The sequence below is a fragment of the Thalassophryne amazonica genome, chromosome 8 (genome assembly GCF_902500255.1).
Source record: "Thalassophryne amazonica chromosome 8, fThaAma1.1, whole genome shotgun sequence".
Taxonomy (NCBI): domain Eukaryota; kingdom Metazoa; phylum Chordata; class Actinopteri; order Batrachoidiformes; family Batrachoididae; genus Thalassophryne; species Thalassophryne amazonica.
The window spans coordinates 62,745,078-62,769,614 of NC_047110.1; the positions used below are offsets into that span (position 1 = coordinate 62,745,078).

General features: G+C 40.8%; 1 protein-coding gene and 1 long non-coding RNA gene across 3 annotated transcripts in view; one reads left to right on the forward strand and one right to left on the reverse strand.

Annotated features, from left to right (window-relative positions):
* The window catches only part of roraa (RAR-related orphan receptor A, paralog a), a 564,142-nt gene that overhangs the window by 30,514 nt on the left and 509,091 nt on the right, over positions 1-24,537 (reverse strand). The gene's annotated exons all lie outside the window — the stretch shown is intronic.
* LOC117515768 lies at positions 5,571-23,937 on the forward strand. Its single transcript, XR_004562221.1, has 3 exons — positions 5,571-5,582; positions 14,890-14,899; positions 23,830-23,937. It is a non-coding gene; the product is annotated as an uncharacterized LOC117515768 (long non-coding RNA).

Sequence of the window (24,537 nt, forward strand, 5' to 3'; positions counted from 1 at the left end):
AATTTTAAATTATTGTTTGATGATATATACACAGATAGTGAAGAGCTTCACTCATTAATGTCAGCGACATCGAACATATTAACAGGTCTCTTTGCAATAATGTCTAAAATTACCCCCAAAGTTATGTGATTATTTTAAATTTTTATCAGAATTGATAAAACTCTTCTGATTGTTCTTCATTTATCTGACTTAGTTTAAACCTACCATGTGTAGGATTTAGGGGCATTTATTAGCAGAAATGGAATACAATATTCATAACCATCTGTTCATTAGTGTATAATTACCTGCAAAAACAGATCAGTGTGTTTTCATAAACTTGGAATCACCCCTTCGTGTCTGCATGGGACATGGCAGCTCCCTAACGGAGGCTGCCATGTTAATACAATAACCAAAAAGGGACACACTTTGCCTTTTGCTTTGTGCAGTGTGGCTGGAAGACTGAAGAAAAAAAAGAAGAGGAATCAGTGGTTGCTTGATGGCATAATGTAATTTTTAACCTCACCACTGGATGACATTGAATCTCACACACTGTAGCTTTAATATAATGTGGAAGCACTTCGTCTTTGTCCCATCAAAATTGCGATTAAAGGTTTGGGTGGGCCCAAGAAGAGTTTCATATCACAAAGTAGGCGGTAGTGTTCTTGAGTTTGAGGATGGCTGCTTGATAGTAACATGGACAAGGTTTCAATCTGTGAACTTCCAGGTTTCATCTCCTTGAAAGTGAGAAGGGGGACTCAGCCTTTTTCCTATTATTTCTTCATAGCAGTGTGGTGACTTTGCTAAAGCTCCGGTCTGGATCATAGCCCCGGGCTGCTTTTTGGATGAACCCATGCGTACATCTCTCTGTTTGTTTGTGTGAGGCCTATTAATATTTCAACACTGCCCAACTCCAGATGCCTGTACAGCACAACGGTGCTTCTCTCCTCTTGTCTCTCCCTGTATTTACTTGACTGTCTTATTGAAGTGCATTCTGACACCCTCTATGAGGAAGAGCAAGAGAGGGGAAGATGTATTCCCAAACCACAATGCAAGACATCTTCTCTCCGTGTCTCTTTCTCCACCGGCGTAACAGTAATTTGGGCACTAATTTATGTGTTGTTGTGGCAAAGATTGACGAGCTTCCTGACTGGGAGTCTGCACGCTTACACTCTAGGGAAAACAAGAAAAGACTGGGTTTACTGAGCAGACGAGCATCATGAAGGGTAGCATGTGTGCGGTGCTTCTCTCCCCTCCCTCCTTTGCCCCACCTGAGCTTAAATCTCTTCTCTTACCTCCCTCTATCCATCTTCCCTCCACACATCCACATTTTTCTGTGACTGCAGTGACAACTGAAGTTGTGCCCTGGTGCCGGGGACCAGAGGGCACATCCCTTCTGTGCATGCACGTAGGCCTACATGTGTATCAGGAGGGGGAAAGTCTGTTTACTCTGATGGCAAAAACATAATCTGTGGCAGCGCTCATTTATGCATTCTACCAGCCCGTACTAAGTCATAAAAAAAATATGTGGCACATATGCACATTTTTACCATTCAGATCACTTGATTTGTCTTTTGTTCCCATTGTTACACACTAAAGCAAAAGTGCTAACATTTCTTTAATTCAAACATAAGGTTTATTTATCTTGAAATTTGTTCACAAATTTGTAAAAAAAAACAAAAACAAAAAAAAAAACTCAGTGCGCACTTTTTTGCCCAGATAACCCATCCACCTGGGATGTGTAGCATATCAAGATGCTGATTACACAGCAGGATTAATACAAACATGCGCTGTGGAATACACTCTAAAAATAAAAGAACTTTATGGTATATTATACTTTTAAAAATAGATACAATAGATAAAATAGATACAGATAAGGATTCTTTATTGTCACTGGTACGGGTACTTCGAAAGGTAAGGTGCAAGCCTTTCAGTGCAAATATAAACCTGAGCAAACCATGCACCAGAGTTGATGGGTCTGGAGAAGAAAAGAAAAACATTAAATTTAAAATTTAACCGAATGAAAGCGGTATGTCCAGATTTAAAAAAGAAAAAAAATATATTAGCAGTGTCACAAAAAAGAGATTGCATATAAAAAAAATGACAAACGTATGTAAAAAAAAACTGTAGATATTTCAGTGGCAGTGGATATTACACATAAACAGATACTGCACTCATTTCAAGTGTGGCACGTGACATGACTATTTTGTTCCAGGGGCATTCAAAGCTCTAATAACAGTTGGGTAGCAACTGTTTTTCAGTCTATTTGTACTTGCTTTAATGGCCCTGTACCATCTGCCTGATGGTAGGGCTGCTATGAAAGAGGAAAAGTCATAGCCATGTTTATTTTCATCAAAATTTAAATCACAATTAACACAAAGACTCCTTGACTTTTGAAACATACTGCATTTACTGAATAAAAAACAATTAAAAAACTTTTGTTGAAATATAACTTCAAATTTAAATATCACTGAACTGAAAAACAAACAAACAAACAAACAAAAAACATCCAAAAATGGGGTAAGCGATGGAGCATGGGCAAGACTGGTGTGATGAATGAAGCCTGAACATGCACTTGTCTTGTAGTTAGCAAGGAAGTTAAGGTTAATAAGCAAACTTTGGTCCAGATGTTTAACGCATGTTTTTGCAGACTGTGCTTTTCATAACAGGTGGGTGGGTATGGGTACTAAAAACTGTGACCAGTATATTGCCTAAATAACTGTGGCACCATCAGCAGAGCTAACGTCACCAAGCTATCAATACTAGTTAATTAGTGCTAACAGCGCTAACATATAAATTAAATAACACTAAAATTTCACTCGACAGAAATATAGGAGCGCACACTTTTTAGATTGTCTGTTAGCACAATTAACTCCACTGCAAGCCATATTATCTCAGATATTTCAAATGAAATGCTCAAAAAGGACACACCACTGAAGTCCTCAGCAAGTTGTGAACACCAGGTAGCCTAGCGCAAGCTACTGCTAGCACGGGCCACCTGGAGGCTGCTGATTGGTTTAAGTAAATAGCAAAAGCAGAGTGTGATTGCCAAACAGAATGCGAAAAGACAACTGCCTCATCTCTACATTATTTTCATAATTCTCGGATGCCAAAAAGTAAATTTAAATCAAAATTTGATTAATCACCAAGGAAGCTTGAGGACGCATGCATTTCTGAATGTTCATGTAACTTGCATAAACCGCCTCCCGTGTTGTATTCCATAAGTCTCCCAACTGCAGGCCATATGTAACCTTGCCAGCCAAAGAGATCCAGTTCCAGCTTCTTCACCTAATAAACAGCTTTTATTATATGGCTACAATGCTATGCACGCTCTGATTGGCTGATATTTTCCCTTATCATATACCTATAAATGATACGCCAATATAATTGGATAAAACAGTAAAGAATAAATAGCAATACACCCTTTTCATGGATGGGTAATATTTTTCATACCTCCCAAGTAATCAGACAATCCGGACAGCGGAGTGGCGCCACGATGAAGAGGTGCGGTCAGAGGAACTATGAAATACTGGTGAGTCACTATTAATAATTTCTTATGTGTCCAACCTCATAGGTTGATCGTTAAAATTAAATTTGTTAGTTCTAAAAGCCATCATAATTATTTATAGGAAAACATTCTATTTTTTTTCTACTAAGGTTTGAACTTGAGTGTTTACACAGGAGAGAAAAGGGAGAAAATGTTAATGCCTGTTTGAGAAAAGTGTATAAAGTGTGTAGTGAGGGGTTTTACAGCCTTAAAACATTTATAATAATTGTAAAAAATAACGCTGACTACTTTGCGGATTTCACCTATCGCGGGTTATTTGTAGAACGTAACTCCCGCGATAAACGAGGGACCACTGTATATGATAAAATCATTATCAAGTTGTTTTACCAATGAATATGGCTTTTTACACCATGTATAATGCCATATTCATTGGTGAACAACTTGATAACTGATAATATCAGACCATTACCATGACAATTGCTCCAGATCGCGTATCATATTTGTTTCAAACCAGAAAGCTAAAAACATGATTAGAAAACCCAAGTCGGACATGAACATAATCCATAAGTATCTAAAGAGCATCGGGAAAAACACAGATTGAAAGCTTACCAGCTAACAACCGGACAATCTGTTAGCAAGTTCTTCATGGAGGTGAAGCGAACAAGTTGGACTATGAGCCCAAACCATCAGCAGCTTTCATATTTGGGAGATTCTGTGGGTTTACGTGTTTATATATATATATATATATATATATATATATATATATATATATATATATATATATATATATATATATATATATATAATAAACAAATTATTAACCTCACTTCTGCAGGTTGTTTGGGAATATCAGACCTTGATGTTTTTCATACAGACCTCACGCTCAGTTAATAATCCGTTATTATCAAGCTCTACTGCAGATTTTAGAGTGGGCTTTCATTGTAACCAGTCCAAGCCACATCTGTGCAGTAATCATGCTGTTTAATCATCATCTTGATGTCAGGTAGTTGGATTAATTTGGTATAGACAAAGAAATCACTAACATGGATTTTAACAACTTTATGAGCAAAATTGGATGGCAGTAAGCCTTTTTTTTGTACATAGAATAAACCTTAGATCATTTACTTCAAAGATAAAAATGGGTGCAGAAACAAAAGTGTTGCATTTATCGTTTTATTGACTATTAAATAAAATGCAGTTCATTTGCTATTATAATGACACACATGCTTGAAGGGAGGCAGAAACTCTGGATTCTAAGTCTTTGTCTGTGCATTGTTTTCTTTACTCATACACTGTGCAGCAAGGCACTGATGTGCACGAAAAAACTGAGATCACTGAGGCTGAAATCACACAGGACCGAATAACTGACTGACTGACTGACTGAAGCTGCTGCACAGGCGTTTGAATTCTAAGACTGAGTGGAGGATCATGTGATGCTTTTGAGCCTTTAGTTTGACCACTTGAACTAAGCTGCCAATGGTTTAGGCTTATATTGTGGTACAGTACCTTAGTTAAGCACCTCTCAGCCCCTGTCTCCCAGCAGGGACAGTAGCCTTGTAGGCTCCTTTAGAAATGCACAGGAATATATAAATAATGAATCCTTCAAAACATCCAGAGCAATTACACGCAGAAACCTTTACATAACAACAAAGCGCCTTGTTCCATTGCACCGGGGAATTTGTTAGTGCAACACAGTGTAACTTCTTTCCTGCTATAATTGCTACATTAGTATGCATTTCTGTAAGACAACCAGGATTCTACTGTGGGTTTTTGAATAGGTTCTTTTTTTTTTTTTTTTTACAGTTTCACACAAAGAAATAAAAAGTTACATCCACACAATTGCGTATGTGGTCTCTCTGCCAGAGGGGTGAGAAAGTATTTGCAGATTCCATGTTTTGTGCAGCCCTCAGTTATTGTGGCTACCGAGGGGAGTGGAAGGGGGTAAGAGGGGTAAAGTAGAAGGGAGGCTGGAGGTCCCATCTCACGCTGCTGCTCAGGGTCAGTGGGTCAGAGGCACGCAGCCAGAACACACACAGAGAGCAGGCTGAATAGTTCAGCTGACAGTAATTGTCCCTTTGCGGTCTCTTTAGGAAAACATGTTTCCACACTATGCAGTCTGCCTGCGCAAACCAGACAGTAATCATGATCTTGATTTGCTCCATTGAAGAGGATAAGCCTCCTTTTATGGCAAACGTTTCCACTGAAGCTGACATCAAATTTAACAAATGTTGCACATCATTTGCAATGTGCTGTTTGAACATTTACTCATTATGCAGCATACTCCAAATAAGAATGTTCCACACTGTAAACATTTGTCCAGTTCCATCCCCAGCTGTCTTTTAAAACATGACACATCTTGTTTTAAACTTGTGCTGCAATAGAGCTCCACATTGGGGATTCCACAGATGACAAAACTGCAGGTAATCATATAATAACATTAAAGCTGTTAATGTGCATCAGCAATGAACTGTCCCTTTCTGCCAAATAATGACACTCTCCCGTTAGTCAGGAATAAGTTGATGGACCTCAGTGGATTGAGCTGCAGTTACAGTCTGACAGCATTATTCTCATAAGGAGTAAAATGATGATATTTTATTTAGGAACAACCTGTAACTTATGATATGTATGATGTCCTAAAAGATATTATCACGGCATGTTTTCCATATTGATTGAAATAAAGATTTATCACAATATATAACTTAATAATACTAACAGTTTGAAGACTATTCTGATAATGACTGAAACCTGAAGGAACTACAGGCGCTGCTCATTAAAGGTTTGTCAGTTGTTCTATTTTTAGCTACTGTGGCTGAAAGCAGCCAAATTCGTTTAGCCACATGGCATTTCTCTTAGCATTTTGGTACCATTCACCCAGAAAGTATTCACAGCGCTGCACTTTTTCCACATTTTTTAATGTTACAGTCTTATTCCAAAATGGATGAAATTAATGTTTTCCCCCAAAAGTCTACACACAATACCCCATAATGACAATGTGAAAAAGTTTTTAAGATTTTTAAAATTTATTAAAAATAAAAAACTAAGAAATCACATGTACATAAGTATTCACAATCTTTGCCATGAATCTCAAAACTGAGCTCAGGTCCATCCTGTTTCCACGGATCACCCTTGAGATGTTTCAACAGCTTAACTGGAGTCCATCTGGGGTAAATTCAGTTGCTTGGACGTGATATGGAAAGGCACACACCTGTCTACATATAAGGTCCCACAGTTGACAGTGCATGTCAGAGCACAAACCAAGCATGAAGTCAAAGGAACTGTCTGTAGACCTCAGAATCAGGACTGTCTCAAGGCACAAAAGGGAACAGAAAAAATTTCTGCTGCTTTGAAGGTCCCAATAACACATTAGCCTCCATCATCCATTAATGGAAGAAGTTCAGACCGACCAGGACTCTTCCTAGACCTGGCTGCCTGTCTAAGAACACAAGAACCCAATGGTCACACTGTCAGAGCTCTAACATTCCTCTGTCGAGAGAGGAGAACCTTCCAGAAGCACAACCATCTCTGCAGCAATCCATCAATCAGACCTGTATGGTAGAGTGGCCAGTTGGAAGCCACTCCTTTGCAAAAGGCACATGGCAGCCCACCTGGAGTTTGCCAAAAGGCACCTGAAGGACTCTCAGACCATGAGAAACAACATTCTCTGGTCTGATGAGACAAAGATTGAATTCTGTAGCGTGAATGCCAGGCATACAGACAAGTAAACAAGCTAAATGTGGCAGGACCCTAAAATTGATTGTGACTGTGCTCAGATCACAGTATGCAGAATGACTGACATGTATTTAAAGTCACTGAAACATGACACATGCTGTTATTTTCTCACACTTTGACTGTGAGTTCTCCTCTGGTACTCGGTGGTTTTTACCACTGGGTTGATGAGCGCTTTTTACAGCATCTGTGCCATTCCCCTTGAAGGTCTTGGATTTTCATCAGCTGAGAAAGAGCAGGCAAGGACGGCGAAGATGAATGACATCAGTGGCTAGCCGATACTTCCAGGGACGTGTGATTGAGACAAATGAGCCTTGTTACATTAGCTGGGATACTGAATCTTGCTGCTCAAAGATCCAAAGTCTGATAGAGCTGAAACTGGAGGCACCCAACCTTTCCACAGATCACCGGTGTCACCGAGCTTTCTCAGACAGACTACTTGTTTGGGGCTTGGTGTTTTTACAGACACCACTTTCCTTATTCCACATATTGCCTTATTAATGTATGGGTGCACGTACATGCACTCAGTGCTGCTATCTGGCCTTTAAAGATTTCCCAGCATTCTCTTCCAAATGCAGAAAACAAATTATAATGAGCACTAATAGCCCTTAGCTATTAGTGCCTTAATAAGTGACTGTGAACGCTTTAAATGTGCATCATTTATCCACAATAATACTAAACGTGCCAAAAGAATAAGGTGAAAATTAATTATTGTGACCATATAAAACATTAACTTGCAATAAAATTTGCGAGCCATCTTAAAAAATAAATCTATTTATTCAGTTTAGCTTCTGTGAGACTGCTAAACTGCAGGATTGTCTTACAGACATAAAGACATGGATGACCTCTAATTTCCTGCTTTTAAACTCAGATAAAACTGAAGTTATTGTACTTGGCCCCACAAATCTTAGAAACATGGTGTCTAACCAGATCCTTACTCTGGATGGCATTACCCTGACCTCTAGTAATACTGTGAGAAATCTTGGAGTCATTTTTGATCAGGATATGTCATTCAATGCGCATATTAAACAAATATGTAGGACTGCTTTTTTGCATTTGCGCAATATCTCTAAAATTAGAAAGGTCTTGTCTCAGAGTGATGCTGAAAAACTAATTCATGCATTTATTTCCTCTAGGCTGGACTATTGTAATTCATTATTATCAGGTTGTTCTAAAAGTTTCCTCAAAAGCCTTCAGTTAATTCAAAATGCTGCAGCTAGAGTGCTAACAGGGACTAGAAGGAGAGAGCATATCTCACCCATATTGGCCTCTCTTCATTGGCTTCCTGTTAATTCTAGAATAGAATTTAAAATTCTTCTTCATACTTATAAGGTTTTGAATAATCAGGTCCCATCTTATCTTAGGGACCTCGTAGTACCATATCACCCCAATAGAGCGCTTCGCTCTCAGACTGCAGGCTTACTTGTAGTTCCTAGGGTTTTTAAGAGTAGAATGGGAGGCAGAGCCTTCAGCTTTCAGGCTCCTCTCCTCTGCAACCAGCTCCCAATTCAGATCAGGGAGACAGACACCCTCTCTACTTTTAAGATTAGGCTTAAAACTTTCCTTTTTGCTAAAACGTATAGTTAGGGCTGGATCAGGTGACCCTGAACCATCCCTTAGTTAAGCTGCTATAGACTTAGACTGCTGGGGGGTTCCCATGATGCACTGAGTGTTTCTTTCTCTTTTTGCTCTGTATGCACCACTCTGCATTTAATCATTAGTGATCGATCTCTGCTCCCCTCCACAGCATGTCTTTTTCCTGATTCTCTCCCTCAGCCCCAACCAGTCCCAGCAGAAGACTGCCCCTCCCTGAGCCTGGTTCTGCTGGAGGTTTCTTCCTGTTAAAAGGGAGTTTTTCCTTCCCACTGTCGCTAAGTGCTTGCTCACAGGGGGTCGTTTTGACCGTTGGGGTTTTTCCGTAATTATTGTATGGCTTTGCCTTACAATATAAAGCGCCTTGGGGCAACTGTTTGTTGTGATTTGGCGCTATATAAATAAAATTGATTTGATTTGATTTGATTTGACTTGAATGGCTTGTTTTGTTTCCAGTACATGGCTATATAAAAATACCATACTTTCCAGACTATTACAATAAAGCTACATTTACAGGTGAAAAATGGGTACTGCCATGTTTGGTGATTATATCTAATAACTATTTGGTTCAAGCAGAGATTTATAGGCTACTTTTGTTCCCTACATTTAGAGTAATCAAACACATCTTTTGAACATATACACTCACTTACCACTATGTTAAGTTCAATTGCTTATTCAAGCAAATCATGTGGCAAAATGTCAATCCATTAAGGCACATCGACCAGGAGCAGGGGTGTGCAACATGGGCCAAAAACGTGCAGGTTTTCCTTGCAACCGATTGCCTCAGCAGGTGTTTATACTGATGTGCTCCTTCCCTCAACTTAAGTCCTGATCATCTGTGAAATCACCTGCCGAGGTGCCCACTGCTGGTCAAGAATACCTGATAAAGTTCAAACTAAGCATCAGAATGGAGAAGTTACTTCGAACCTGGCATGAATTATTCAGAAATGGCTGATCTACTGGGATTTTCATGCAAATCCATCTCAAGCGTCGAGAGGAATTGGTCAAAAAAAAGATGAAGCATCTCGTGGGAAAACCACTGTGGTTGGCCAGACTGCTTGGAGTTGATAGTCAGGTCTCACTAACTTATAGAACCACTCCTTCCAAGCTAGTTATACTAAAGAAAATCACTGAACTCATGACATGCTAAACCTTGAGGCAGCTGGGCAACAGCAGTGGAAGACCACACTGGGTGCAATTCCTAGCAGTGAAGAACAGGAAACCAAAGTGGAAGGATTGAAAAGTGAATCTCGTTTTCTGCTATAACCTTCAGATGGTTGGCCCGGGATTTGGCATCAACAGCTTGAAAGCATGGCTCCATCCTGCCTTGTGTCAACATTTCAGGCTGGTGGTGGTGATGTAATGTTGTTGCAACTGTGTGATGCCATCATGTCAATATGGACCAGAATCTCAGAGGAATGCGTCCCCCAACTTGTTGAATTTATGCCAAGAAGCGGACAGTAAGTGTATACGCTACCTCTCTTTCAGCAGACTGTAAGAAAGGCATTTCTAGATGGTTGAGGTGCACAAAGCATCTCTGTGCCACACAGAGTTCACAGACTGCTTACAGCATGTGAGGCACCTCACGCCCCTCCACCCCTGTCCTTGCCTTTCCCCACCCCGTGCACTGCTGATTTCATAGACCTACAAACATGGGCTGGTTTTGTTTAACATGGCAGGATTAAGCAGCCATGCACAAAGCATGCTTTCCTCCATGCATGCTTTGACTGCAGTAGAAAACCTGAGTGCTCGCTGCTACCTTTTGGTGAACCAGACTCCCAAACTGCAGACGAGTGAGCCACAGTGCTCTAATCCCAGGCAAATAATCAAGTGCCAAGATTAATGATTGCATAAACACGTCCCAAAAGCCCTGAAATAACAATCAGCTCTTCAGCGGGTTCCATTGCCATGCAAAGGTTCTTGGTGCCAGCTGACAGCAAGAATATCCCTCTTTCCTTTCATACTGCCTCAGAACACTCAGTCATTGTCTGTGCTTTATTGCTTCATTAATGTCAGGAAACTGCCAAATTTTCCACATTAGAGTGGGTTTTTGGGCACAGGATGAGGAGGTGACATCCAAAGGTCTGGGTAGACTACACCGATGCTAAACGCTGGCACAATCTTGACTGATTTATGCAGGTGGTTGCATGACTGCCCACTTCCATATTCCACATCACCACTGTGGGCATTGACATACAGTACCAGAAAACACAGCACAGAAGAAATCCAGAGTGTAAACAATTTTCAGCCTGTTAGCATAAGTTAGCATCTTTTCTCACCTGGGCCCTCATTTTCATTTCAGTTGTGCTTAAACTGTACCCACAAACATTTCTACACAAAGTACCAGAATTTGTACTTAGACTTACAAATGTGTGTAAATGTGCGCACAGCTCTGACCGTGTGTCCGCATCACATTTTGTTGTAGAACAGGGGAACCACAAATAGAAAGCATTGTTGATATTATAACATGCAACCTCGTCTACATACGTTCTTCATTTCCTTAAATTAATAAAGACAGAATTAGTAATTATGTCAAATTAGAAATAGGCATGTAGCGGCATTGTGGCATAACTGACAAAATACACCAGTGTGAACTAAACAGCAGCTTTTGCATATCAAAAAGCAGCTTCCCTTCTGCAATTTTAAATTAAAAATGTGCCCGCATGATTTTTGCTTCTCAAATGTCTTAGGGAGAAATTTGAACTCCCAAAGAGCAAAGGATTCTGAGACAACTATAAAGATAAATAATTGTCTACTTATTCTGTTAATGGGAAGGTTTGATGCTACTTGTTGGGATTAACATGTTAAAGCTTCCTAAGGGCCCCTTCACACAAAGCACGATTGAAGCCGACTAGCACACAAAGGAGGAATTACATGCCATTTGTGAAAAATCGGAGCTGCCTCTGTGTGTTTGTTGGCGTGACGTGACATTCCATTGCTAAACAAACCCATGCACAGGCATCTCAAGATCGACCTTGGATGTATGTCAGAAGTAGTATGTGTCAAGCCTGGGCCTGTTCAGTCATCTCCTTGTCCACCATCCCATACAGGAATTGGTCAAGAGTCTTCCTTGCCACTGAGGGATTGCTCAGATCACATAAAGCATTGAGAGACTGCAGTGAAGAAAGAGGAAGAAGAAATAAGTCCTATATAGGCCCTGAGGTCCACCCTGTTTATGCTTACTCCTGCATACCACAGTAGGTGGCACAGATGACAATGGAACACCACTCCATTGGAGATTACTTCCCCAGCCAAGGTTGGTAACCATTTAAAGCTGGGTGGACTGGGAGAAGTGTCTTATTTAAGGACACAGACAGGTAGCCTAAAACACACACCTGGAATCGAACCTCAGTCTATATGTTAGTAATCCAACTCATATCTTAAAGAGTCACCTGCTCTAAAGACATGAAGAAGGAAGCAATGGAGATCTCATTGATTGTGATCTGTGATTACCTTGTCAACAGGTTCCCTGCTGCATCAATCCCTTAGTTGTATATGATAACTGTGTTGAGGACTGCAATGGGGCAAGAGGTGGAAAGCATCCTGGACTGGATGATGGCCAATCAGGATAAACACACATAAACACAACACTCATTCACATTCACACAGATACATAATTTTGTCAGCAGATAAAAAGCATGTGTTTGGACTGTGATGGGTCCCAGAGAAGACCCACACAGACACAAAAAGAACATGCAAAATCCACACAGAAAGCACCCCACCCCCCCTTCCCACGAAGCCTAGTACAGCCTACACATTGTGAGTCAGCAGAATTATTATGTCATCTGAAACAATAAGATCTGTTGTGCTGAAAGAACTCCTCTTGTCAGTTGAGTAAAAATGATCAGGGCATAGTTTGTAACCCGACTCCACATTTTATCCAAAGCACTGTTACCCTCGAGAGCAGGGAACACACAGATAAATTCACTGATGCACCATGTGGTGGATGATGGCAGAAGATGAAAGTAAAACAGATCAGAACATCTGAAGAAAGTTTTCAAACCACTCAAGCAACTGAACTCTCACACCTGCTGGCCCCTCTACATGAAAAATATGTAAAAAAAAAAAAAAAAAAAAAAATATATAGTTAAATACGTCAGCTTCATGAGTCATTCAAGAAGTGATGGGGGCTAATGCTAGCAGTTAGCTTGTGCTCTCAGCAAAAGTGAAAAATTATATTTCAGCATTGTGTCAAACAATGACATTTTGTTAATCCATTATGACCTAATGCACAATGTTCAGTGAAAGTGCAGAACCAAAACATATGAGAAATGGGTCATGTACTTTGTACCAGCTGACAGAAAAACTTTTAAAATGTCAGGAAACAGAGTCAGCTTCAACTTCAGACTTTACCAGGTTTAACAGCTATGATAAAAACTGTGAAACATTTAGGCAAATACACACACACACACACACACACACACACACACACACACACACACACACACACACACACACACACACACACACACACACACACACACACACATCTTCAACTGCTTATCCAAGATTGGGTCGTGGGGAGCTGGAGCCTATCCCAGCAGTAATAGGGTGCGAGGCAGGGTACACCCTGGACAGGACGCCAGTCTGTTGCAGGACCACAAATAGACAACCAGACATTCACGGAAAATTTAAAGTTTCCAAGTCACCTATAAGCATATTATTTTATTTGAATTTGGACAGAATTTTAAAATTGTTATTTCAGGATCACAACAAACCAGCTCCTTTGATTAACTTGTGTGATGTTGCTAAATTTGTAAAAGCTAACTGCAGAAAGATTGAAAGATCATTTTGTGGAGCTTAACACATGGGAAAGCATGTCTGTTGCCATAGCTAAACAAAACCGGATAGAGCCACTGACCCATCAATCAAATCCTGTGCTACTCTACTGCTAAATTACAGAAAAGGACTTTCAAATTTAAAGCCTGCCCAGAAGTGATGCATTTGTGAAGCAACAAGGTTGCACTTTAGTTTGGAGCCTATCCTGTGCTTTCAATTGATTCATCTTGGGATTTTCCTAATTTTGTTCAAGAAGGAAAAAAAAGTTTTCTGCAGAAATTCATGCATTGCATTTTAATACCTCCACCAAGGAGGTAATGTTTTCACTGGCAGAAACAAGGCGATAATTGTGGAATTGCTGCTGATGCTCTCAAATGATGCACGCGCAGTGAAGATAGGGCAGACCGTTCGGTCGACGACACCGGGCTGCTCTGGCATTACTGAGTTTCATTTTAATTTTATACATCTCCCTTTAGTATAAACTACAATGTTGTATTATGACTCAAATCTATACCATAACGACCTCACGTGTGGCTCTGCATATGTGTCTGTGTCCATGTGTCCGTGTCCACAGTGAAAGTACCACTGTCAACATCGTGGCTTTCTGTGTGCGTAGGCACCAACTCAGTCAATGAAAAAACTGCAGCACACGCCTCTTTGATGAATCCATCAGACCAGTGAAAAACACAAGAAACCATTTGATTAAAGATATTTGTAATAAAATGCTGACAAAGGAGTCATTCCCCAACATTAGCCGTTGCCATCACTATGTGATGAAAGGGACTTCTAAAAGAAGATATTTTCAAGACACATGAACTCCATTATGAATCACTGCTTTCAGACGCTGAATAAATAATAATAAAAACAACTTTTTCTTTGTGTTTAATGGCAGATTGCAAACCAGCTTTAGAGGTACTTACTGCCACCTACTGCATCGGAGTGTGTGGAATCATGGCATTAATTATTCTAAGTCAATACAATACAGATTGTGAAAAATAAGATAATCAAAACAAACAATAAATATCTTCACTATCTGGAAACAGCACAAAATGGAGCACTTTTAAGACTGAGCAAGAGCACTCTGGGAGTAAAAATTCTTTCACCTTCTTCCTTCCAGTTGCCACAGCAAGTCCAATATAGATGTACCTGCCCTTCCAGATGCATTTACATATTACATGGAGAACAGAGAGGAGTGGTCTTGAACCAGGAACCAAGCAAACGTACTAACCGCTTGACCACTACACGCCTAGGATTATGCTGGCAGTACTGTGGTTTATTTATAACCTATAATTCACCATGTGGATGAGCTGATTCCAAGTGTCCTTAAATTTATCTATTTGTTTGTTTGCTTTTTGTTTTAATGAAAACCTCTTAAAACTTGGTAGCTACTCTTCACTCAGTCCAAGTCAGGTAACTCTGCTAGTAATTTTAAATATAATAAGTAGAATTCTCAATGAAAATGAAAATAATCAATATTTACAGCTGTAACTATTGTTTGAATTATTTGGAAAAGGACCATCAACTAGAAGCCTAGAATGATATTAGATGCGTGTACGATAATAAATCACAATGAGAATAGAGCAAACAAAGTCATTTAAATCACATTATGGGCATGGGGTGTCCCCTCATCCCTGATAGAGAGAGAGAGAGAGAGACAAAAGCGTATAGTCCACTCATGCAGGTTGGAGGAGCTCAGGACGTAGAGATGAAGTGGGAGGCCCCTCTCCAGGAGGTTGCTCCTCAGCATGAAGAGAGAGGCAGCACCCTGCCTAATGAGGGGTGAAGTGGAGCCCCCTGTGGGAGCCCCTCAGGCACATTCATTAGAAGATGAAAAAGGGTTTCCCGCGGCACAGCAAGTGTCTGACTTGGCTCGGACATTTTTAATTTAGGGCCATATAAAAACAAGAGGCCACACCGGCCAGTTCTGCCATCGTAGGTCTGAGGACTTGACACACGGAGGGGGAATCTGAAGAAATTTATTTTAAGTTCATGATACTGAGTCTATTAAAGGTCAAGCACAGTTAAAATCTTCCATGTGGTGAAAAGTCTTGTAAAAACAGGCTATTACAAACAAAATGTGCATCTTATCTCCACTTTCATTCCCTTCAATGCATTGCATTTTGTTGCATCTTTCCAGCTTGAGGCAAAAATAATAGATTCAATTAGCCAGTGGTGGTTTGTGGAAGGGAACCAGGGATTATGGTAATGCAGCACTGCACAGAGTAAAAGAGAAATCGCTGCAGTTAAGAGACACGGAAAGAATATCTGAGAGGTCAGTTTAGATCATTGCACAAACTGGCATTCAAAAATGCACATTAAAACTCATGCAACTCACAAGATATTTTGTATGCTAAGACAATAGAACAGGCAGAAGAACATTACGTGGTATCCACTATATGTGCACTTGTCAGTGCCACTTATCCTTCTTCCTGATGAACACTGGCAGTTATTAACGCTGCCTTCTTGCCTGGTTAGATATGTAGAACCAATCTCCTGTAATTAGCAACTGCTAACCTTTGGGGTGCTAATCCCGCCTGAAAAGTGGATTTGTACATCAAAGCCTGCACTCTCCCTTATAGCTGGTTGTGCAAAATTACACTTGATTTGGAACTGGCTGTTATGTGTGTAGCATGGATGCAAACAGTCTCCTCTTTTATGTTTGTGAGATTCCTGTGGGTTTGCAGGAAAGAATCCTTAAGCCACTCCAGTAGAATCCAAATAGAGTTAACACAAGCTTCCTAAAATTTAGATGCATAGCCTGGTGCCTGGGAAGGTGGAGAGAGCCACTTTCAGTATTTCTCCAGTCCTAGGAGAAGATCTCTTTAGTGGGTTAGATGCATCATATAGGAAGTAATGGGGATTACCCAGGGGGGGTGACACAAAGGTGCTTCAATAATGGCTGCGCGTGCAGCTGTGATCCTGGCTTTTCCGAGCAATAATTGAAAGTTAATTAAATAACCAATGGTTTTGCCCCTTTGTTTAATGTAATCACACATCCAGGGCTCTGTCAGCAGGGTGAATGCTCTGCTGTTTAGACTCAGTGGCAATTTGTACCTCCTCCCATTCAAGGCCAGGCTAAATCCATTGTGCAAGGAAAGGGGAGATTATAGAGAATCAACACAAGCAAGATAGCTTCCCACACACACAGGAGCACACACAAACTTTTGCAGGGAAGATGCCTGAAGCATTTATTTTCTTTAATGAGAGACACGAGTCTCGTGTGTCAGTGATGCACAGCATGGGAACAATAGGGTTGGCTTGGGTACCATCAATCTACAGCATTTATCCTTGTTGCACATCAGGACTTACCAGTTAAAAAGGATGAAATAAATTATGTCAAGAAGACTGAGTCAGCACCGTAACATGGAAACTTGAAGCTCAAAACGTAGGAGTGAGTGCAGTTTAGGGATCGCTGATTGAATTATATCACAATATTTTATGGTATGGTGTTTTTTGTAATAATGATATAAATGATAATACAAACATTGTACCATTTATCATACATGTTATTACAGGCAGAGAGGCACAGAGGGGATCCGCAGGAGTGCATGTGCGCATGCTCGCACACACACAAACATGCACAAACAGGCATCCACAGCACACCAATGGAACTCTGGAGTGGCCATATCAAGGACAAAATAGAAACAAAGAAACAAAAAAAATCAAAACATACGAGGTCTATTAGAAAAGTATCCGACCTTATTATTTTTTTCAAAAACCATATGGATTTGAATCACGTGTGATTGCGTCAGACAAGCTTGAACCCTCGTGCGCATGCGTGAGTTTTTCCAAGCCTGTCGGTTGCGTCATTCACCTTTGACCACTCCTCACTCAAGCAGGCTTTGAGTGAGGCATGGTCCACCCCCTCGGCGGATTTTCATTGTCAGGAAATGGCGGAATGATTTGGGCTTTTTTCCATCAGAATTTTTTCAGAAACTGTTAGCGACTGGCAGCTGGAAACCATTCGAAAAATTTATCTGGCTTTCGGTGAAAATTTTATGGGCTTCACAGAGAATAAGGACTGTTACTATAGCTTTAAGGACAGCTTTAAGGACGCTCGGTGCGCCGCGCTCCGTGCCGCCATCGAGAGCCACAAACCACCGGATCATTTCAAACGGCAGGCTCTGTGGAGCCGGATCGTCGTGTGCACTTTCTCTGGTTATCACAAGAGCTGGACATCAACCATTTTCCCGCAGATTTCACTTTTAACCAGAGATTTTGTCATGGAAAGCCGAGCGGAGGCTTCGCGCGTCACGATGGATTCGCTACTGGAGCGTGGAAAAACTCACGCATGCGCACGAGAGTTCAAGCTTGTCTGACGCAATCACACATGATTCAAATCCATATGGTTTTTGAAAAAAATAATAAGGTCGGATACTTTTCTAATAGACCTCGTAGTGCTTGAAATGCTACTGCATGTGCATAAGATATAAGTCATGCACACATGATAAATAATTAAATAATTTTGCCAGGGTGTAGCAAAGACCTCTGCATGTGCTCTGCACATTCAACTTGGCACAGTACATCTACCAATCAAATGTGGAGACAAATGAATCCGACTGTGCAAATGAATTGTATCTTTGCACACACAGTAGCATTTCCGCTGCTAAATATCATAAAATATGACCTCATGATACAGCATGTGTTTTCCCAGACCAGAGATGTGACCGTAAGCTGTTGCGCAACGCCTGCCTTCTTCTCTCCACTGCATGGAGCAGATAGGGATGAACAAGATAAGTCCAAGATAGGTTCTTCTGCAATATGCTTCTATGTTACAGTGGTACATCTATGATATGGCAAATCAGTACTTTAACATTTCCCATAGTCCTCCTGGTGGCTCACTGCGCTTCCCAGAATGCACCGCGGTGGCAGCAGAATTCCGGCATCTCACAGCGCATGTAAACAATGGCTAGCGAGGATGTGGATGGCGTTGATCCCGCGAGTTCACGGGTGATTATGATGATGAAGTTGAGAGGGTTATCTAGAGGAGGTGTAGCGCCTGTGATGGACTTCTGCCATGCACTGATGTTGTCTTGTTGTCCATATTTCACGAGGTGTGTTTACACTGTGCCCTAAACCTGATCTCTGCTGAAACCGACCTCTTGTGTAAGTTACGGACTGCGAGACAGCGCGAGGTTCACAACTGCGAAACAGCGAAAACCACATCATCACGTAGTGAATGTCCAGCTTAACTCTTCTTCCTCGCTTAAGGTTTGAACTCCACCTTCCACCATGCTTTTTTGATTCTGTATGTGTGCTGTCCATGTAAGCACATCATCAACTATATCATTAATCTCATGGGATGACAAATTCTTTCCACTGGGAGAGATTCTACGGATATTCCAATAAAGATATGATATGGCATATCCTTAGTGCAACTACACACAGTTAGTGACAAAATGAGAGCGGGGGCCTTACGGACGGAAATAGAAGAGATCATCCTTCCTGCACTTACTCAAGTAAGTGATTAAACAGCTATGAATTAACAATTATGTTGTTAGGTATTTAGAGGAAATGCTACACCTTGACTGTCACCTAATCCTCCTGTGGAAATCTCTTTACTTACCTTACTGTAACAAGGATCCCACAGTTACACTCTCTATAGGAAGCTAAATGGGAACTGACACCTCACCTTCTGACACCTGACATAATACACATGCATAGACGCGTGAGGCACGATTAAATAGCAGAGAAAATTTGACAAGATGAATCAAGATTCACGTAGGTTTGTGCGATTGTTTGTGTGCAACACGCACAGACCTGCGTTCATGCTTGAAATAACAGGCAGCTGGATCTTCAGAATTGCTCGCTGCATATGTGCAATAACATTAGATTTATGGTCAGATACAAAAGTAACATATAAAACACTGGGAAGATTGGTTGTGAGTGATAGCGATAACTCTATAGGCAGCCAAATGATGAGTTATGTACTATGGCTTGAGTGTGCACGGGCCAGTAAGGTACACGTCTATAGTGTCTGGGCTTCTCACTGTAGCGTCGGACTGACTCGGAGAGAATACATTTGGTGTAAAATTGCTTCATCTGTTTACAATTTCATTTGGAGTTTATGAGAAAGACAGGCAAACACAGTCTGATATATTGCTCCGGTGTCACGGCATGGCAGGAGCATCCACACAAAGATTCATCTCTCACTTAGAAGCCAAATGATACATCTAATTTGCTGCAAGCACAGTTATTTTTAACCTCTACAGCTGTCAGATAATGGAGCTTGACTGTCAGTCCTACTGTCTGTGAGTGTGTTAAAAGGTTGCAAACTCTTTTCAATTTACCATTCCCTTTGAGCAAATTACAAAATGCGTATTCCCATTAGTTCACCTGACAGACATTACTTTTTCTTTCATCAAAACCATAGGGGAGGTTTAGAACAGTTGACTGAATTTAAACCGAGACTTCCATCAGCAACCAGTCACATGTGTTGTAGATAACTGTATGACTTTACAACATCTAAGACATGTCACAATCACACGGAAGGGTCGAGTGTTTTTGCAGTTATTAATTGGACAATGTGATGTCTATTCATGACTTTCATGGCTATTCAAACCCTCACATGCACTATGTTTCAATACCGTCTCCACATTATTCAACCATATTCAAGAAGGTAAATCAGTGGTTTTATATATAAAGGGGGGCAGTCTAATATTGGTAGCTTTTATTTAATTTAGGCATTTATCTTTGAGTAGGAAAAATGCTACAGTATGCTTTTATGTCTCTTCTTTCCTCTAAATTCAAAGTAAAAACAACACCATACCAGTGTAAAGAGCCAGTTACATAAGGCCATTGGAAACTGTCCTTAATCAGTGAAGCGGTCTGCAGGCTGGTGTCAGTTGTGTCTGATGTGATTCAGTTGGACTGTAATGAATTCTCAAGCTTCTTATCAACAACTATAGGTCTAAATCCCAACACCTTCACGATAAAGGAACTCAGACATTTTGAACAGGCAGCACTGACAAGAATGGACTAAAATGATAAGGTAACAGAAAAACATTTTGTCCTCGAGGCATGGCAAAATCCAAATATCACAACAAAAAGCTGAATTTGGGCAATGGAAATACAGACAGAACCAAAAGAGCTATATCCATGTCAGTCGAGTTTTCCAGGCTTTACATTTAAAGCGTCCTCAAATCAGTCAAAAAAAAAAAATTTTTTTAACATACTGGAAGAAATCTATTCACTCGTGGTGTATATCTCTGCCTCATAATATGATCCAATACATATCTATAGATACATGGGCTATGATGAGTTTGAGGAATGATATTTTTTATTATTATCACTTTACCGGGGCGTTGCTAGGCCGGTATTGTAGATTTACATTGACGCTATCTGGCTATACCCGCCCGCTGTGCATAAACAAATGACGTCATAGCGCGCGCAGCCCAAGAACTGTCCGCAGAGGGGGGAAAAAAAACTGTCCGCAGAGGAAAAGATGAAAAGGCGAGAAGTGTGTTTTTGTTCCAATATGGATATTCCGGATGATTTTCTCATGGATAGTACGACAATGAACAGCAGCTAAAGCAGCCAGCTTGATGAGGACGCCCTGCCGAATTTGGAGAGCAGCGCGCGCCAGCCGACACAACAAAAGTTAAAGTGAGCCAACTTTTTATGTACGCGTTACGTGTTGTGTATCTCAGTAAAAAGTGATAATAATGCAAATAACATGCATTTGTCGTACAGTATACATTTTCTGAGTCCCTCTGTTCATGCCCAGTCGCCCAAAATGACAGATATTCGCCCTCATCTGTCATCTGTCTATCTGTCATTTTGGGCGACTGGGCGTGAATGTCGGGCCTCTGAAAATGCATACCGCCCTCCAAAAGCATGTTATTGTATTATATAACGGCTAAGTGGATCCTTGTCATTTGATTGGTGCTTTGTATGTCACGACATGGATTATTCATCCCATTCATGTTGCATTGCATTGAGAGTGCAAATTTGGTTCCATACGTTTTGTACCGTTGCACTCTGCGCGCACACACACACACACACACACACACACACACACACACACACACACACACACACACACACACACACACACACACACACACACACACACACACACACACACACACACACACACAAAACAAATCCACTGTGCTGTAAGCAATCTGGAGGCTGTTAGAAGAATGTTAGAATGAAAAGCTGGACTAATTTCTGACGTGATTTCTTTCGTTGCACTTTGGAAGTACACAGTCTTTTTTTTTGGTAGTACACGTGTGCATAAGCGCTGTCCTGGTTGTGTGAGCGTGTGCACACCACACGCATGCTTGACAACGACACAAGCGGGACTACTATTTGATTGAAATAACTGAAGGTGCTAGTTCTTATAACACACACACACACAAAACATGCACGCACACACAAAACAAATCCACTCCACTGTAAGTTGCCTGGATGCATGAATAGCTGTTCAGATGAAAAGCTGAAAAGCTGATGTGATTTTTGGCTGGACTGAGGAACTACACGAAGTCTTTGCCTCATTGAATGGTATGCTCCAGCTTTCACCCCATGGAATATTTGTACCATTGAACCCATAAACATTCATTATTTGTATATTATGAAACACTTTAATTACATGCAATATGATGCAATCCACTGTTGCCATTCATTTTCCGTGATAAAGTAGAATAAGCCATATGTGGCAATTCTCACCTTCAGTTACATATTTCATGAAAAATTAGGGACCTTCTTCAAATTTTTGCTACTGAGGGCAGCACCACATATAGTAGCAGAAAGCACAGCATAGAAGACAATAATGTTGTTATATTAACATTAAAAGCAATTATAATTCATATCTATCCACCCCTTCTTTCACTCCCGATAATTCTGGACCAAAAATTACTATTTTCTCTCGATCTATACTAAACAAGAATCAAGTTGTTCCTGCAGCATGTTTCCTGGTTGCAACTGTGCCACACTACAACTACAGAGAAAAATACATTCATTAAAAGCAGCGATTAGAGATTCTATTATATGATATGATATGATATTAGATTAGATTTGAAATAACTTGATTACTCCCTTGGGAAGACTCCCTTAGGGAAATTGAGGTTCCAGCAGCGTTGTATAGCAGCACACAGGGTAAGAATCACTCAGAGTATTAAAAGTGAAAGTAAAAAACAATTTGCAAAATGTAAATATAAATACACAAATCTAAACACCAGAAATACTGCTTGCAATGGTTTACTGGCTACAACTGTAGCCAGTTTGATGGCCTGAGGGACAAAGGAGTTTTACAGTCTGCTGGTCCTGCACTTGGGAAGGAGCAGTCTGTGGCTGAAGAGGCAGACGTTTTCCTTCGCACTCTCCTTTAGAAGCCAAAAAACAGTGGCGGACCCTTCTCAACAGAGCAATATAGTGTTAATCAAACTTTAGCAGTAGAGTACTTTAGTGGATGATGGCCACCTGGACTGAACTAAGCTTGTGTGAGACTAGTCAGAATTTGTTCAGACTTAAAAGTTCCTGTACAAACAGAGATTACCTATTCTGGAGGACGGACCGGAAAATGGTTCAATTCAAATAACGTGTTCTAGTGTCTTGATGTGAAACAACAAAAAGTTAATAAGCTCTTCTGGTAAAGCTGTATAAAAAAAAGTAGTAAGTTCTACATAAGTCTTGAGGCCGGTGCTCATCCCTGGGTATGGTAGCATGAAACCGATGAGATGGGGCTTCAGTTCATTGCAGGTTACTTTCCCAGCCAGAACTGTTGTCTGTTTACAGCGAGGTGGCCTGAGACAATGCAGGTGAAGTGTCTTGTCCAAAGATGCAGACAGGTAGTGTGAAAGGGTATTGAACCCAGGTTTACTTATTGGTATCCCACCGCCAATCTCACTTAGCTACCTGTTATGCACAGTTGTATTTTATTCAGTTCTATATCAGCCCCGTGGCCCACTGTTGCCAGTGCTGGTTCTTGTATTCTATAGCATGTAGCAGCTGAGTCCATAACTCACTGTGTTACACGGGTATCCCTTGGATGGGACACCGGTGTGACACAGCTTACTTCCTCAGCCTGGTACCATACCACACTAGGACAATACAGTTGAAATATCTTGTCCAAGGACCCAAGCAGGTAGCAGATCCAGGCCTAGATACTGGTTGCCCAACAACTTTTTCCACTGAGCTACCAGTTACCCAACAGTGTAGCGATACCAGCTCTGCAATGTATGAAAGATTCCAAAATTTGCTGCCTGTGGTAAAATCTTGTTTTTCGACAGGGATTTAATGCATAGTAGGGGTGTAATGATACTCAAAAATCACGGTTCGATACGTACCTTGGTTTTGAGGTCACGGTTCGGTTCATTTTCGGTACAGTATGGGAACAAAATGCAAAACCTTAATTTTCTTGTTGTTTAAACCAACAATTTATTGGGGACACCCTGCAGGAACTCCGTCCTCGTGTGCTGGATGAGGTGCGCGTCAATATTTACATGTAACACTTCGGGGGAAAAAAAAGGATTTACGGTACGTATCTAATTAAAAGTTAAAAAATCTTTACATCTGTGTAAATATCTCATGTTACAACATGGAGACCCGCGGCTTATAGACAAGTGCGGCTTATTTATGCACAATTTCTTTTTTCTTTTTAAAATTGGTGGGTGCAGCTAAAATTCAGGTGCGCTCTATAGTCCAGAAATTACAGTAAACACACGCAACGCAAACTCACCCGTGCACAGCCCTGTACCGAACCCAACGTCCCGTACCGAAACGGTTCAATACAAATACATGTATCGGTACACCCTTAATGAAGTGTAACACTTTCACTGTCCGAATAACCAGTTTATCTTCAATGCTGGTTAATTCCAGTTTAGCAGTATGTTACGTAAGACAAGACGAGACATGAGGGGACTGGGCTCGGGTCATTTCGACCAGGTCATGAAAGACAGTCATCTCGGTGTATCGTTGTGCTCTCAAATAAAGTATAACATGCACTCAGTGGG